The sequence below is a fragment of the Cebus imitator genome, unplaced genomic scaffold (assembly GCF_001604975.1).
Source record: "Cebus imitator isolate Cc_AM_T3 unplaced genomic scaffold, Cebus_imitator-1.0 Scaffold40, whole genome shotgun sequence".
In the NCBI taxonomy this organism is placed as follows: domain Eukaryota; kingdom Metazoa; phylum Chordata; class Mammalia; order Primates; family Cebidae; genus Cebus; species Cebus imitator.
The window spans coordinates 5,604,593-5,610,249 of record NW_016107355.1 but is presented as its reverse complement, the minus strand read 5'-3'; positions in this window follow the sequence as shown (position 1 = coordinate 5,610,249).

Sequence of the window (5,657 nt, the reverse complement as noted above, 5' to 3'; positions counted from 1 at the left end):
GCGTGGAGATTGAGTTTGCCACGCAGGCCTGAAACCTGGGCTATAGGGTCTGGTTTGGTAAGAGGGAAGATTTGGAGGCCGATTCTGCAGATACCAGCTTGGAGTCTGGGGCTGTGAAAGCTTTCCTGATATTGGTGTTTTTTCTTTTTCTTTTTTTCAGAGTCTTGTTTCATCGCCAGGCACCAGGTTGGAGTGCAGTGGCGCGATCTCGGCTCACTTTAACTTCCGCCTTCGAGGTTGAAGCCTAGTGATCCACCTGCCTCGGCCTCCCAAAGTGCTGGGATTACAGGCTTGAGCCACCGTGCCCGGCCTCTTTTTTTTTTTTTTTTTTTGTGGCAGGCCTGGATTTGGGGTACAAGGCTAAGTCCTCTGCTCATTTCCCTGTTTTTCCCAAGTGGAGGTTTTTTCTCTACATGCTGTGCTGCCCAAAGTTGAAGGAGAGGTGACATTGGTAATGTAAATATGTCTTTTCTACCCTCTTCAATGCATCTTTTCTCATTTCTGTGCTATACCCAGATACTGTCATCTCTTACCTGGTTGCTTAACTCTTGTAAAAGATTTTCATGCATGGATAGCTGTTTAAATTGATGTTTTGGTAGAGGAATGATTACTAAAATGTCCTATTGTGCCATCTTGCTCTTTCCGTTTGATATTGCCTTTTCGTATTGTTGATTGGTTTCTTTGCTGTACAGAAGCTTGTTAGTTTGATGTAATACCACTTGTCTATTTTTGTTTTCATTCCTTGTGCTTTTGATGTCATATCCAAGAAATCATTACAAGGGCCAATGTCAAGAAGGTTTTTCTCTATGTTTTCTGCCTTCCTTCCTTCCTTTTTTTTCTTCTTTCCTTCTTTTAGATGGGGTCTTGCTGTGTTGCCCAACTACTCTTGACCTCTTGGGCTCTAGTGACTCTCCTGCCTCAGCCTCCCAAGTAGCTTGGATTACAGGCACATACCACTGCATCCTGTGCTTTATTTGAAAAGTTTTATAATTTCAGGATTTATGTTTAAATCTTTAATCAGTTTTGAGTTGATTTTGTATATGATGCAAAATAAGAAACCAATTATATTCTTTTGCATGTCCGTATCTAATTTACTTAACATCATTTATTAAAGAGACTCTTTTTTTTTCCTCATTGGTACCCTTTTGAAGATCAGTGGATTGCACATTTGTGAGTTTTTTTTCTGGGCTCTCTATTCTGTTCCATTGGTCTACCTGTCTGTTTTTATGATGTTATCATGCTGTTTTGATTATTATAGCTTTGTACTAGACTTTAAGACCAAGGAGTGTGGTGCTTCCAGTTATAATTTGGTTCAAAATTGCTTTGGCTATGTAGTATCTTTTCTGGTTTTAAATGAATTGTAGGATTATTTTTCTTATGTTAAAATTCTATTGGGATTTTAATAGAAATTGCATTGAATTTCTAGTTAACAGAATCTATAGAGTAGTGGGTAGTGTGGACATTTTAACACTATCAGTCCTTTCAATGAATGTAGGAATGTCTTTCAACTTATTTACATCTGCTTTAATTTATTTTTTCAATGTTTTGTACTTTTAAGTAGAGATTTTTTACTTCCTTTGTTGAGTTTACTTCTAAGTATTTTGAAAATTTTGTAAATGAGATTTTTTTAATTTCCTTTTTGGATAGTTCATTATTAGCATATAGAAATGCAACAGATTTTGTATGTTGATTTTGTATCTTGCAACTTTGCTGAAAATGCATATTAGTTTTAACAATTATTTTCTGTGGAGGCCTTTTATTTCTTTTCCTACCTAATTGATCTGGCTAAAATTTCTAGGGCCATGTTGACTAGAAAAGGCATTAGTGGGCATCTTTGCCTTGTTCTAGATTTTAAAAGTTTTCAGTTTTTCACCATTGAGTATGATGTAGCTGGTGCTTTCATATGTAGTCTTTATTCTGTTGAGGTATGTTCCTTCTTTTTATATATATTTTTGAGACAGAGTCCTGCTCTGTCACCAAGACTAGAGCACAGTGGTATGATCGTAGCTCACTACAGCCTCAAACTCAAGGGCTCAAGTGATCCTCCTGCCTCAGCTTCCTATCTTGCCCAGCTTATTTTATTTTATTTTTTGTGCAGATAGAGTCTTGCTGTGTTACCCAGGATGGTCTCAAATTCCTGGTCTCAAGTCATTTTCCTGCCTTGGTCTCCCAAAGTGCTGGGATTGTAGGCATGAGCCACTACAGCCAGCCATAAGTTTTTAAAACAAATATGTTGAGAGTTTTAAAAATTATAAATGTTATAGAATTTTGCCAAATGCTTTTTCTGCATCTATTGTAAATATTGTGTCATTTTTCCTTCATTTTGGTAATGTCATTTATCATATTAATTGATTTGAATGTGTTGAACATGCATCCCAAGGATAAATCTTACTTGATCATGGTGTATGATTATGATTATGAGTATTATTTTTTGAGATGGAGTCATGCACTGTCACCAGGGCTGGTGTGCAGTGGTGCAATCTCAGCTCACTGCAACCTCTGCCTCCCAGGTTCGAGTGATTCTTCTGCCTTAGCCTCCTGAGTAGCTAGGATTACACATGCCTGCCACCATGCCCAGCTAATTTTTTTTTTGTTTGAATTTTTAGTAGAGACAGGGTTTCACCGTGTTGTCTAGGCTGGTCTGGAACTCCTGATATTGTGATGCACCCCCCTCAGCCTCCCAAAATGCTGGGATTACAGGTATGAGCCACTGAGCCTGACTGATATATGATTATTTTAATGTGCTATAAAATGTGGTTTGCTAATAGTTTTTGGAGAATTTTTCAGTCATGTTCAGTAAAGATATTGACCTTTAGTTTTCTTTGTTCATTATGTCTTTGTCTGGCTTTGGTGCTGGCCTCAGACCAAGTTTGTAAGTACCCTTTCTTCTCCATTTTTTGAACAGTTCAAGAAGGATGTGATTAATTCCTTTTTAGATGTTTAGTAGGATTTACCTGTGAAACTGTTTTGCCCTGCGCTTTTCTTTCTTGGGAAAATTTTGAACACTGATCCAATTTTTTATATTTTATTTTCCCTTATTTTTTATTGGTCTGCTCAGGCTTTCTATTTTTTATTAATTCATTCTTGGTAGGTTGTTTCTAGAAATTTCTTTCTTCTTGATTGACAAGTTTGTTAGTGTATAAATGATCATAGCAATCCCTTACTATCTTTTTCTTTTGGTAACTTGATTATGGACTTACTTATTTGAGTCTTCTTCCTTTTTCTTAGTCTAGCTAAGATTTTATTTATTGTATTTATCTTTTCAAAAGACAAATAGTTGTGCTGTTCCTTGTGTTGTTCTTCAATTCTCTGTTTCATTTATTTCTGCTGTAATCTTTATTATATCCTTCCTTATGTTATTCTTGGGCATAGTTTCTTCTTATTTTTCTAGTTCCTTGAGGTGTAATGTTAGGGTGTTTATTTGAGATTTCTTCTCTTTTAATGCAGGCATTTATTGTTATAAACTTCCCTCTCAGTACTAGTTTTGCTAGATCCCATAAGTTTTATTATGTTACATTTCATTTTTATGTGTCTTAAAATATTTTCTAATTCCTTTTTAGACATATTTTTTGACCCAGTTGTTTTTGTGAATTTTTCTGTTTTCCTTCTCTTATTGGTTTCTGGTTTTATTCCATTGTGTTCAGAAAAGTTATTTGGATAAATTCAATCTTAAGTATGGAAGATAGATTTGTTACCACTTAGCATGTGATCTGTCCTGGAGAATGTTTCATGTGTGCTTGAAAAGAATGTGTATTTTGTTGCTATTGGTGGAATGTTCTGTTTATGTCTGTTATGTACATTTGGTCTATAGTGTTATTCAAGTTTGCTGCTTCCTTTGTCAATTGAACAATAATATGGTTCAGAAATTGCAAAAGGAGAGCTTTATTTCTCATAGAGGTCTACAGTCTGCAAGGTGGCCATTCCTATAGGCTAGGAAGCATAGCTTCTAGTCAGAAGCAAGAACAGATACTTCAAAGGTGGAAATAATAAGGCAGGGCTTTATGCTAAGTGTGGTGGCCAAATATATATATTTAATAAGCTATAGGAGGAGTCATGAATATTTATGAAAGGAGAAATGTGCATGTACAGTTGAGCTTCAGGGCCCTCCATGGGACCCATTTTAAAATAACGGCAGCATTAGCATGATCCAAGCATGAAATTTTAGGTCTTCTGATGCCAAAAGGTGAAGCAGAAGACATGAAAACCCTCACTGTGCATCATGCATAGACTGGCCAGAACCATTGTGTGGTTAATGGTCTTTTAACAGGGAGTGCTGATTAAAACTGCAAAAGGGAGGAGCAGCGTCAGGCAACTTGTGATACCAGGGTTGGAGTGAGTTCGTTTAAAAAGCTGGTTTCTGTTTAGCCCTTAGGAAAGAGAGCCTGCAGGGCACGGTGGTTCACAACTGTAATCCCAGCAATTTGGGAGGCTGAGGAGTGTTGATCACTTGAGAAGAGGAGTTTGAGACCAGTCTGGCCAACACAGCAAAACCCCATCTCTACTAAAAATACAAAAAATTATCTGGGTGTGGTGGTGGGCGCCTATAATCCCAGCTACTCAGGAGGCTGAGGCAGGAGAATCACTTTAACCTGGGAGGTGGAGGTAGTAGTGAGCCGAGATCGTGCCATTGCACTCCAGCCTGGGCGACAAAGTGCGAGACTGTCTCCAAAAAAAAAAAAAAAACACAAAACACAAAAAACAGCGTAATGGTGTTCAGTGAGAGAGAGGGCATAATGAGGCATGTCTCATCTTCTATTCTCTCATGGTAGGAACTCAATTTTGATGTTTTTTATTAGGGTCCTTTAGTCAAAGGGGGGTCCATTCAGTTGGTTGGATGGCTTAGGATTTTATTTTTATTTCTCATCTTGATATTTTTGTCTGGATTATCTGTCCATTATTGTAAGTCTGTGTTGTAGTCTCATACTATTATTGTATTATTATCTATTTCCTTTAGATATTTCAATGTTTGCCAATATTGGGTCCATATATATTTGTAATTATAGCTTCCTGTTGAATTGACACTTTTATCTTTATGTAATGACCTTCATTTCTCTTGCAAAAGTTTTGATTTAAGTCTGTTTGTCTCATGTAAATATAGCCACCCTTGCTCTCTTTGGTTACCATTTACATGGAATATCATTTCCAACTTCTTCATTTTCAGCCTATTTGTGCTCTTAAGTCTGAATGTCTTGTAGACATTTGTTCAATATATATTTTTAAATATATACAACTACTGTACATATCAAAATATATAGTGAACTTATATATTAGTGAACTTAATCTATTACATTTCAAATAATTATTGATAGGTAAGGATTTTCTATTGCTATTTTGATAATTGTTTTCTGTTTCTTTCTTGGTTCTTTTGTTCTTCTTTTTCTCTTTTGCTGTTTTTGTGTTTTGATGATTTTTTTATAGTGATATGCTTTGATTATTATGTCTTTATCTTTTTTGTATTTGGTATAAGTTTTCTTCTTTGTGGTTACCATGATGTCAGCATAACATTTCTTGTAGTTCTAATAGCCTATTTAAGCTGATAGTTTCAACTGCACAAACAAAACCCTCTACACTTTTACTTCCTTCTCAACACTATGTTATCAGTGTCAGAACTTACTTCTTTTACACTATGTATCCATTAACCAATTTTTTTTTTTTTT